Source organism: Triturus cristatus, chromosome 10 (assembly GCF_964204655.1).
Source record: "Triturus cristatus chromosome 10, aTriCri1.1, whole genome shotgun sequence".
Taxonomy (NCBI): Eukaryota; Metazoa; Chordata; class Amphibia; order Caudata; family Salamandridae; genus Triturus; species Triturus cristatus.
Genome location: NC_140593.1, coordinates 83625889 through 83638386, shown reverse-complemented (window position 1 = coordinate 83638386; position 12498 = coordinate 83625889).

The window sequence follows — 12498 nt, the reverse complement described above, 5'->3', positions numbered from 1 at the left end:
TTTGACATTAGTTGTGCCGCAGGGGGTTGGCTCTGAGCCCGACTTTATTTAATGCATACCTGACTCCTCTAGCACAGTTGGCAGAGGCCCGGGAGCACAAGTTAATACCTTACGCCGACGAAAACAGTTGTTGTTTACCTGTAGGAGAGGAGATCGGGGGAGAGTCAATTAAAACCTGTCTTTCCTCCGCCTTTCAGGGGATGTCATCACATCAATTAATATGCAATGCAGAAAAGACAGAGATTTAATTCTTTGGCTCTAATATCCCAGACTGGCATATGCTATGGACCACAGAGGCCCCACCCCCTTGGCCTCAGGGTGAGCAGTCAAAAATGTGGGCATCACATTTGACTATGCTTTGTCTTTTCAGCCACAGATCCTGTCAGTGGTTGGAACTTGCTTTGGGCTTTTGCGTACTTGAAAAAATGCGTTCACTATCTCTCTCTGTCAGTAAGAAAGGGAGTGATCCAGTCACTCATAACATCAAGATTGGACTATGGAAATACCCTATACTTAGGACTCCCAGACTATCTGGTTAACAAGCTACAAGTGGTCCAAAACATGGCAGCTCGTACTCTACTTAACCTGCCCCCAAGAACATAAGTGTCTTCACATCTACATGAACTACACTGGCTGCTGATAAGGAACAGAATTCTCTTTAAAACGCAAGTCCTAGTCCATAGAGCACCGTACCATGCTGGGGCAGGCGATCGTAGAGCTAGATTTTGCTTCAATGCCCTCTGCAGAAACCTACGATCAGCTCATGGCCACTTGGCAAGGATCCGTCCGGTGCATGAGAATGGGCGGAAGGACTCTTTCCTATCTGGGATCAGTGGCCTGGAATAAACTCCCTCTGGAGCTACGTTCAGCAACGTCCTCTGACCAGAAGACGGAAGACATGGTTCTTTTATCAAGCATAATTGAGGTGGTTGCATTTGCGGTTACTGAAAGTGCCTAGCCGGAACACTCCTGGAAGTAGCCGTGCACTTTAGAAGTCTCATTTCATTCACCCTCCCGACCACACACCCCACACGGTGTAGGTTGCTATCTGTGTGGGTAAGTGCTTCAGCACCCCACATAGGAGTAGGAGGCACTATCTAAATACTACAATAAAATACAATATAATACCGTACTAGTCCCTGTCTGGGATTTCTGCACAGGGCTGAACCCCACCATCAGATACTGCATGGGGAGTCATGCATTGCATGTTTTTAATCAGTGCAAAGTTAAATGACACTGTTGTTGGAAAGTGGAAAGGTCTACCTCATCAGACACATAAACTGCTTTAAGTGCGGTCTTTCAGAGGACTGAATTGAAGATCCCAGGACAGTGTCTGGCTCTGCAGCAAGGTACAAATCTGTCTTCTGGAAGAGGTGTCCCCGGATACCCTACAAGTAGGGTCTTTAAACTGTGTTGCCCAAAACCTTTGTCCAGGGCATAAGATCTCTGTAGGGCACTTGCTGCTGTGTTCCTCAAACCCTCCCTTTTATTCCTCAAGGAATTTGACAGGACATGAAAATGAGAACCATCCCAAATTGTCACTAAGTGCTGCTATGCACCAGGACAACTATAGGTCATGATTTTGGGTGTCATTTGACACGCGCGGACTGGTCACCCCAAGGCTGTGGCCGTGGAGGCACTCCAGCAACCCTGCTGAGACCAGGTCTGTCTTTAAAGATCCGCACCCAGGGTCCCCCCATGGACAGGGTGTTTCACGCTATCCATGCAGGAGGCCTCTTCAGTCTGATAAGGCAGGAGTGCCAGAACATGGTGGCATGAGTGGTTTGCCGGAGTATGTTTTTCAGAGGGGCCTGTCTTTAGGAAAAAGAAGAACTAATGTGCCTCATTCATCAGGCGTTTTCTGCAAGTATAGGGGGATTTTGTTCTTTGTTCATGTCCAGGAACACAATGATGTACATGGTGGACACAGCGGACATGCAGAGTGGGGGGAGCTGTAAGTGGGGCCAGCCCTCAGATGCCCCTCCCACTGGCAATGGTTCCAGTTGGTGGCTTCTCTTACTCTAGGGTTTGTGGCAGCTTTGCTGTTTGGAGAAGCACGGTGATACTGAGAAGCAATATCAGATACCTCTACATGGAGCGCAGCATTGCGCCGGCGACAGCTCCTGTCGCTGAAGCCACCCCAAAGATCTCTGGGATTCACCTGAGAACTCCTCCAGAGAACATTGATCTACAAAACCTTACTTTAAAGGTCAGGGTTGTAGCATACATTTGTGGAGTCTGGGGTAAAAATATTTTGCAGGGCCCCCCAATCAATTTTGGGCAGGGTATATTGTTGAAAATTATTATTTTATGTTTCAGAATTTTCATTCCCAACTCCGCAAGCACCCCGTTTCCCTTGCCCCCTTTCATGCTCCCCATTACTGTATATTTCTCCTGCCCTCCTTTGTCTGTCCTCTCTGCACCTCTCTTTCACTTTTAGTGGGACACCCCCGCGCCGCACGGCCACCAGCTGCTGTGTGTGCCCCCTCGCCTTGCCCTCTGCCTCGCTGCCTGCCTCGCTGCCGGCTGACGCCGCTGGCGTCTGTTTTTGCTTGTTTTGTCTAGCATTTGTGCTTGTTTGAACTGCATTTTCCTCCCGTGTTAGCAGCTTTTGTCTGACTTTTGTGCCTGTATTTTTTCTAGTCAGTTTCTGCATTTTCCTCCCGTGTTAGCAGCTTTTGTCTGACTTTTGTGCTTGTTTTGTCTAGCATTTGTGCTTGTTTGAACTGCATTTTCCTCCCGTGTTAGCAGCTTTTGTCTGACTTTTGTGCCTGTATTTTTTTCTAGTCAGTTTCAGCCCTTTGCGTTCTCCTGCCTGTCTGCCCGCCTACCTCGCCGCCCTCCGCCTTCCCTCCCCGCTCCCCGCTTCCCGCCACCACCGCTGACCACGCCCCTTTTTCCTTTCTGTTCCCTCCCCGCTCCCGCCTCCCAGCTGCCCCGCCCACCCGCGCACTTGGCCTTATATGGCGACCGTGCGACGCAGGTGAGTGTGACCCACTTGTGGGACACCCCCGCGCCGCACGGCCACCAGCTGCTGTGTGTGCCCCCTCGCCTTGCCCTCTGCCTCGCTGCCTACCTCGCTGCCGGCTGACGCCGCTGGCGTCTGTTTTTGCTTGTTTTGTCTAGCATTTGTGCTTGTTTGAACTGCATTTTCCTCCCGTGTTAGCAGCTTTTGTCTGACTTTTGTGCCTGTATTTTTTCTAGTCAGTTTCTGCATTTTCCTCCCGTGTTAGCAGCTTTTGTCTGACTTTTGTGCTTGTTTTGTCTAGCATTTGTGCTTGTTTGAACTGCATTTTCCTCCCGTGTTAGCACCTTTTGTCTGACTTTTGTGCCTGTATTTTTTTCTAGTCAGTTTCAGCCCTTTGCGTTCTCCTGCCTGTCTGCCCGCCTACCTCGCCGCCCTCCGCCTTCCCTCCCCGCTCCCCGCTTCCCGCCACCACCGCTGACCACGCCCCTTTTTCCTTTCTGTTCCCTCCCCGCTCCCGCCTCCCAGCTGCCCCGCCCACCCGCGCACTTGGCCTTATATGGCGACCGTGCGACGCAGGTGAGTGTGACCCACTTGTGGGACACCCCCGCGCCGCACGGCCACCAGCTGCTGTGTGTGCCCCCTCGCCTTGCCCTCTGCCTCGCTGCCGGCTGACGCCGCTGGCGTCTGTTTTTGCTTGTTTTGTCTAGCATTTGTGCTTGTTTGAACTGCATTTTCCTCCCGTGTTAGCAGCTTTTGTCTGACTTTTGTGCCTGTATTTTTTCTAGTCAGTTTCTGCATTTTCCTCCCGTGTTAGCAGCTTTTGTCTGACTTTTGTGCTTGTTTTGTCTAGCATTTGTGCTTGTTTGAACTGCATTTTCCTCCCGTGTTAGCACCTTTTGTCTGACTTTTGTGCCTGTATTTTTTTCTAGTCAGTTTCAGCCCTTTGCGTTCTCCTGCCTGTCTGCCCGCCTACCTCGCCGCCCTCCGCCTTCCCTCCCCGCTCCCCGCTTCCCGCCACCACCGCTGACCACGCCCCTTTTTCCTTTCTGTTCCCTCCCCGCTCCCGCCTCCCAGCTGCCCCGCCCACCCGCGCACTTGGCCTTATATGGCGACCATGCGACGCAGGTGAGTGTGACCCACTTGTGGGACACCCCCGCGCCGCACGGCCACCAGCTGCTGTGTGTGCCCCCTCGCCTTGCCCTCTGCCTCGCTGCCTGCCTCGCTGCCGGCTGACGCCGCTGGCGTCTGTTTTTGCTTGTTTTGTCTAGCATTTGTGCTTGTTTGAACTGCATTTTCCTCCCGTGTTAGCAGCTTTTGTCTGACTTTTGTGCCTGTATTTTTTCTAGTCAGTTTCTGCATTTTCCTCCTGTGTTAGCAGCTTTTGTCTGACTTTTGTGCTTGTTTTGTCTAGCATTTGTGCTTGTTTGAACTGCATTTTCCTCCTGTGTTAGCACCTTTTGTCTGACTTTTGTGCCTGTATTTTTTTCTAGTCAGTTTCAGCCCTTTGCGTTCTCCTGCCTGTCTGCCCGCCTACCTCGCCGCCCTCCGCCTTCCCTCCCCGCTCCCCGCTTCCCGCCACCACCGCTGACCATGCCCCTTTTTCCTTTCTGTTCCCTCCCCGCTCCCGCCTCCCAGCTGCCCCGCCCACCCGCGCACTTCGCCTTATATGGCGACCGTGCGAACGCGCAGCGGTCACGCGCAGCGGGCGCGCCGATTGTGCGCCGAAGGCGCGCCAAAGGTAAGCCCGTCTGCGCCCGTCCGCGACCGGACCGCGCCCAGCGCCAGGACCCCTGGCCAACGAAGATCCCGACCGACCCGCCTGACGTACTCCGCCGCCACCCTCACCGCTCTCAACACCAGCCGACTCCCAGAATGCCATCAAGCCACTCCACGACGTACCCACGGACCTTTCAGCTGCCACGCCTGCAAGTTCACCTGCATCCGGACCAGCCTCGCACCAGCACCCACCAAGTCGAACACCAGCAGCACCCACCTCAAGTGCATCCTGCTCAACACCCGCTCCGTCCACAGACACGCCATCGAACTCTGGAACCTTCTAGACGCCACAGCCCCTGACGTCGCCTTCCTCACGGAGACCTGGATGAACGCCTCTTCAGCTCCCGACATCGCCATCGCTATCCCAGAGGGCTACAAGGTCGTCCGGAGGGACCGAAACGCCAACCAGATGGGAGGAGGCATCGCCATCATCCACAGGAACACCATCCGTCTCACGACCAGCACCGACAACACCCTGACCAGCGCCGAACACCTGCATTTCCAGATCCACACCAACCCGAACACCACCCTCAGAGGCACCCTGATCTACCGACCCCCTGGACCACGCACACAATTCAACGAGGACATCGCCGACTTCGTCAGCCCGCATGCCCTCCCCTCCGCCGACTACATCCTCCTGGGAGACCTCAACTTCCATCTGGAGAACAACAACGACCGCAACACCATCCAGCACAGACATCGACTTCAGCCACGCCACAGAGCTTCAATGGACGGACCACAGCTGCGTCCACTTCACCTTCAAGAGAACGACGACCCACCAACACCAGCAACAGGCAGCCCGCAGAAGCTGGAACAAGATCACAGCAGACCAGCTCGCCACCTCCCTGAACCAGCACCCTCCTGCCAGCTCAGCGAACCCCAGCCAAGCCGCCGACAACCTCACGAAGTGGATCAGCAACTGCGCGGACGAACTCGCCCCACTGAGGACCCCGCCTAGCAGACCCGGCAGCAAGAAGGCCCCATGGTTCACCGACGAACTCAAGAGCTCCAAGAAGAACTGCCGAGCCCTCGAGAAAGTCTGGAGAAGGGAACCGACACCAGACAACAGGACCTCCTTCAAACTTGCCACCCGGAAACACCACCAGCTGAACCGCGCCGCCAAGAAAACAGCATTCAAAGACCGGTTGGACAACAACGCACACAACTGCAAGGAACTCTTCAACATCGTGAAAGAGCTTTCCAACCCCAGCGCAGGAAACAACGACATCACCCCATCGCAAGACCTCTGCAACTCCCTCGCTTCATACTTCCACAACAAGATCGCGGACATACATAACAGCTTCAACAACCAACCAACGCACACCATGACCGAACAACCACCCCCCACCACCACCCTCCACGCCTGGACCCCGATCAGCACCGAAGACACCATCCGCACGATGAACTCCATCCACTCCGGATCACCGACCGACCCCTGCCCTCACCACGTCTTCAACAAGGCCGACGCTGTCATCGCACCCCACCTGCGAGACATCATCAACACTTCCTTCGACACCACCATCTTCCCTGAGAGCTGGAAGCACGCCGAACTCAGCGCCCTACTAAAGAAACCTACAGCGGACCCCACCGACCTCAAGAATTACCGCCCCATCTCGCTCCTCCCGTTTCCAGCCAAAGTCATCGAGAAGACCGTCAACAAGCAGATGGCCGCCTTCCTCGAGACAAACGGTTCCCTCGACCCCTCACAGTCCGGCTTCCGAGCCAATCACAGCACCGAGACCGCCCTCATCGCCGCCACCGATGACATCCGAGCCCTGATGGACAATGGAGAAACAGCGGCCCTCATCCTCCTAGACCTCTCTGCGGCATTCGACACGGTCTGCCACCGCACCCTAGTACGGCGCCTCAGCAACATCGGAATCCAGGACAAGGCGCTGGACTGGATCATCTCCTTCCTCGACGGAAGAACACAGAGAGTCCGCCTACCACCGTACAAGTCAGAGGCCTCCGAAGTCACCTGCGGCGTCCCTCAAGGATCATCTCTGAGCCCCACCCTCTTCAACGTCTACATGAGCTCCCTCGCGGCCATCGTACGCAAACACAACCTCAGCATAATCTCCTACGCCGACGACACCCAACTGATCCTCTCCCTGACCAACGACCCCGCCGCCGCCAGATCCAACCTGCACGAAGGGATGAAAGAGGTAGCCGAGTGGATGACGACCAGCCGCCTGAAACTGAACTCAGACAAGACGGAGGTCCTCATCCTGGGCTCCTCACCCTCCGCCTGGGACGACTCCTGGTGGCCTCCCGCCCTGGGCACCGCACCCAAACCGACAGACCATGCACGCAACCTGGGCTTCCTCCTGGACTCCTCCCTCTCCATGACCAGGCAAGTCAACAACGTCTCCTCGGCGTGCTTCAACATCCTACGCATGCTACGGAAGATCTTCTGGTGGATCCCCACCGAGACCAGGAAGACCGTCACCCAGGCCCTCGTCACCAGCCGACTGGACTACGGCAACGCCCTCTACGCCGGTACCACCGCCAAGCTCCAGAAGAGACTCCAGCGGATCCAGAACGCCTCAGCCAGACTCATCCTCGACATCCCACGAACCAGCTACATCTCCGGACATCTGAGAGACCTTCACTGGCTCCCCGTCAACAAAAGAATCACCTTCCGCCTCCTCACCCACGCACACAAAGCCCTACACGACCAAGGCCCGAGCTACCTCAACAGCCGAGTCAACTTCCACGCTCCCAAACGCCACCTCCGATCAGCCAACCACGCCCTCGCCGCCGTCCCCCGCATCCGAAGAGCGACTACAGGAGGAAGGTCCTTCTCCTACCTGGCCGCCAAGACCTGGAACTCCCTCCCGACCGACCTGCGCCTGACCCAAGACCACCTCTCCTTCAGGAAGAAGCTGAAGACCTGGCTGTTCGAGCAGTAGCGGCACCCCCCCCCCCTCCCCCCCCCCAGCGCCTTGAGACCCTACGGGTATGTAGCGCGCTTTACAAGTGTCACTGATTGATTGATTGATTGAGTTACTTGTGCACCTGTCCCTGCACTTGTTCACTCCCACCGGTACCTCTTTGCTGCCCAATGTTCTGCTGACTTTAAAGCTTTTTCCCTATTCAGGCAGGAACGTGATGTTAGCTGGAGGAGATGGACTACATGGTTTTTGATAGTGTTAGGAAACATTGGGGCATATTCTCAAGAGCATGTGATAACTACCGCAAAATTAGGTTAACGCAACTCTTCACATCGCAGTCCATCGCGGGAAAATAACGCTGTGTTAACGTGGTATTCCCAACACGGCGGTACCATGCGATAGTCTTACGATAACGTGTCAAATGAACTTGTTAAAATCAACGCACCGCCGCAAAAACGTGAAACACAAATGCGAAAATAGTAGCGATGATGCCAATCGCGATACAGAAATCAGAGAAAAATAGCCACAGGCCTGCAATCTCCACACGTCATGCGGGAAAATGCGCCATAAAAGTAAAAACAAAACATACAAACAAAAGCCAAACAACAGCAAAGCACAATGGAGGTAGCCGGAGCAAGTACAGAGGATAACCAGAACCCCACAAGCCACCCGGAGGACCAGGCTGGGACCTCGGGGTCAGGGAAAGGCAAGGAAAAGAAGAAGATGAAGACTTGGTTCAGTCCGCTGGAAAACAGGATCCTGATAACGGAGGTGATAGAACACCATCAACTACTGTTCATCACCTCCACTGTGTCACTGGCAACTAAGAATGGAATATGGCAGACCATCGTGGATAAGGTAAATGCAGTCGGAGTGCTGAAGAGGACAATGGAAGAGGCAAAGAGGCGCTGGAATGATGTGAAGCGCAAAACCAAGCAGAAACTCGCAAACAACCGGAAGGCAGCAATGCAGACTGGAGGTGGCAGTCCAGCGCCAGAGGAGGAGCTGGACGAGATGGAGGAAATGGTGTCCACATTCATCAGCGGGGAGACGGTGGTAGGACCGGACACTGCTCAAAATGACCGGACACAACAGCAACAGGGTGAGTGACGATTAGGGACTGGGGGCATGGGGGGAGATGGGCACAATGGCACACATGCACAAGTAAGCATAGCACATCTGCAGACAAACCATGCACCAGACCCCCAAATCCCACTAAGAGACCAATGCACCCAAGTATGCAACATCTCAGCACTGTATATGCACAGAAGCCAGAGGCACACCGCATGTAAGGGATAAGGGGCAGCTAAATCTGAGCTGCAGGGGCGACTCCCCCCAAATGCGGCAGACACACATTACATGCAGAGCACATCAACATTGACAACAATGTGGTACAAACCGCAACACGTCCACAACAGAACAGAGGACATAACTGGTGCCGCATGTGCGTAGAAACTGGCCAATCACATTTGCCATTGCAGGGAAATGTGAATTGACAATGCACAAGTACAAACACACATCTGTGATGTTGTCGGAATGTCCACTGTCCCGCATCAAATAGGCAGCTCCCCCAAACAGTCACAATGTACGCAGTCATGCAGTCTGAATGTAAACATGTACAATGCGTCAACATACATGTGAACACAATGTTAAACTGCATCTCTCCTTCTCATTGCAGGGGGTAATCCAACACCTCCTGCAGAGCAGGCCGAACCGAACCTCTCTGATGACGAAGAGGACCACCACACCTTTGACTCCGACGCCCTCCAACAGCTCATGGAGAGCCTCCGCAGCCCACTTCCAGGAGCAGGGCAGCCCAGCTGCTACGAGGAGAACCAACCCCCTGCACAGAACACACAGCTGGCAGCACCCACCACCACGGCTATCTCCCAGGACCCCCACAACAAACACATGGCCTTCCAACGCCAAGTGTTGGGGTGCCAGGAGAAGCTGGCTGAACAGGTGCAGGTGGGGTTCGACTGCATGGCAGCCAAACTAGACACCATACGTGTGTGTCTAAGTCCCATCAGAGACCACTCACAGTCCCTAACGGACACCCACAGTCCACTCCATGCTCTCCAATGAACCATGGCTGACATCGCTAGAGTCCTGACTCTGCGGCAAGAATGACTGTCTAGTCAAAGTGCCTCCAGCGATCTCGCCCGGGAGTTGAGACACATGCGGAGGATCATGGAGAACATGGAGCGGATGCAGGTGGAAAGAGTGGCTGCCACGACTGCACACCAGCGAGAGGTAGCTGGGTCCCTCAATGCCCTAAAGACCCTCCTCATGGCATTGCTGCCACAAGGCCTGGCGCTGATGCATGCTGCTGCTACCACCCCATCCATATCTCTGGCCCCTGATGTGTCAGTGCCACACAGTGTTGCAGACATTCCACCTCTGGCCCCTGAGGTGTCACTGCCACACAGTGCTGGAGACAGAACACCCCCACCCACATATGAGCCCCATGCAACAGCAGAGGATGAAGATGCGGATGAATCTGCCTTCGTGGTCAGAAGGACGCAGTAGCATTCATCTCCGCCATGTGGCCTGCTTCTGCTTGGTTTTGCCCTTTGCATCATCACCTTCCACTGTCCCCCGATGCACTCTACGACACTCACCTTGGACCTCGATATGGACTGCCATATTCTGTTTGGTCACCAATGACACAGCAATCAGACTGCGGACTGAACTCCTCCTCCTCCTCTTCTGATGTACTTGTCATTCCCTGAAGGACTCTGGCTGGCCCTCCATGGGCCAACAATGTAAAGTTGGGTTTGCATAGCCCTGTACTGCTCCAGCTGCAACACTCCACTGAATGTGCAGTAAACATTCATGTTCACACAGATGTGTCATATCTCTGATCTTTCAAGTGTGGAAGTATGGATGAATGTAGAGCCAGTGATTCCCCCTTACGTCCATGTTGGCCACGTAGTGGGGCTTGGGTAACAGGGTGACACATAGCCGATTGCAGTCTGGGTGGCGCCGACACTACTACGGAGACACACGCATTAGTTACTTCCTTGTCCAGCCCAGGACAGAACCACGCCCAAAATTTACATTTACATAACCTTACGCTGGACTGGCATACGCCAGGACAGCCCACTCTGCTTACGCTCACAGGGGGGACAACAATGCTACATGTCCCAGGTCTTCCCTGTAGGGATCTGCTGCTCACAGGTCTAGTTGTCAGCATGCCGCAGCCACTCCCTCACGGCTGGTTTACACCCACACCACACCCATCCAGCACAGGCGTCACAGGACATGTAACCCTGCCAATGAAAAGGGCATGGCGCATGTGCTGGACGCCATTTCCACTCTCTAACTGGGTGTCTCCGTGTGGTTATCATTTATGCATGAGGGCCTAGGGCCCTGCCACCTTACATTGCCCAGTGCCGGGGGTGACATGATGGCGTCCGCACTACGGGACTCAATCATAAGGGATCCATGGCTAGCAGTGCACAGACTTGGTGGCACGGGATACACTGCGGCAGGCACAGGCACACCGCCACGGGACGGTGTCTTCCGGTGGACTGAGGTAGGGGCACCTAAAGTGCCGAGCGGGTGTGCAGCCTGCGATGATGCGCTGTCCTGGCGGTCCGGACTGGTAAGGATTAGTGTGAGCCCTGCTGGACCGCAGTGTAGGCCTGAGCCAGCAGGCAGCGTGGGCCTACCGCCACGTGGCGCTGCCTCGCAGTTCACAGAGTTAGTGGCACCTCAAGAGCTGAGCAGGTGTGCAGCCTGCGATGATGCTGTGTGCACTGATATGGTCTCTGCCATGTGAAATCAAGACCCAGAATCAAGTGTGTGACCTGGTGGCCCGCGGTGCGGGGCTGTATGATGTGGAGGGTGCTAGGGTCGCAGGCCCCGGGCTTGGAGCTCCCATCGGCACGTGGTGGGCCCTCTTGGAGACACGCCGGTGGCGGAAAGTGAGCAGTGAGGCCTGTGTGCGCAGGGGCGGGCAATCACCGCTGGGCAGCGGGAGGGGCTGGGGTGCAGCATCCTGTGTGCGCAGGGGTGGGCAAGCGATGATGATGTGTGCAACTGTATGGACTCTGCAATTCCTGTCTCTGGAAACTGTTTCAGATAAGGGACTGCAGTGTATGCCGGCATGTGGTTGGAGACACACCGGTGGTAGCAGGTGAGCAGTGAGGCCTGGGTCCGCAATGTCGGCACTCTCTCTCCCTCTCTCTCTCTCTCTCTCTCTCTTCTCTCTCACTCTCTCCCTCTCTCTCTCTTTCTCTCTCTTTCCATCTCTCCCTCTCCCTCTCTCTCTCTCTTTCTATCTCTTTCTCTCTCACTCTCTCCCTCTCTCTCTCTTTCTCTCTCTCTCTTCTCTCTCACTCTCTCTTGCTCTCTTTCTCTCTTACTCTCTCACTCTCTCTCTCTCTCTTTCTCTCTCTTTCTCTCTGTCCATCTCTCTTTCTCTCCTTATCTCTATCTCTCTTTTGCTCTCTCTCTCTGTACTTTGATGAGCGCATGACACACCTTCTTATCTAGATTTCTGTCTTGCAGGCTGTGATTTACAGAATGTCCTGAGAAGACCCGCCATGACTCTTCAGAATTGTTGTTTTGGGTTTATTCTGTAATAAACAAATTATTTGGATATTATGAGATCGACGTATGATTTCCATTTTCTGACCACACATGTATGTTAGGTGTTGTGATTGTGCGACTTCAGACGAATTGTTTGGTTCGTGATTGCGTAGAGTTGATGTGCAATATCTTTGTCCAAAGGAGGGGGAGTCCTGGGGGTAGTGGCGGTGGGTGTTGTTGCCCTATTGGGGCTCCGGGCTGCATGATCAGTTTCTCCAGGGCATCTGTTGTTCATGTGTGGCCATGGGCTGTGCTCCCTTGTCT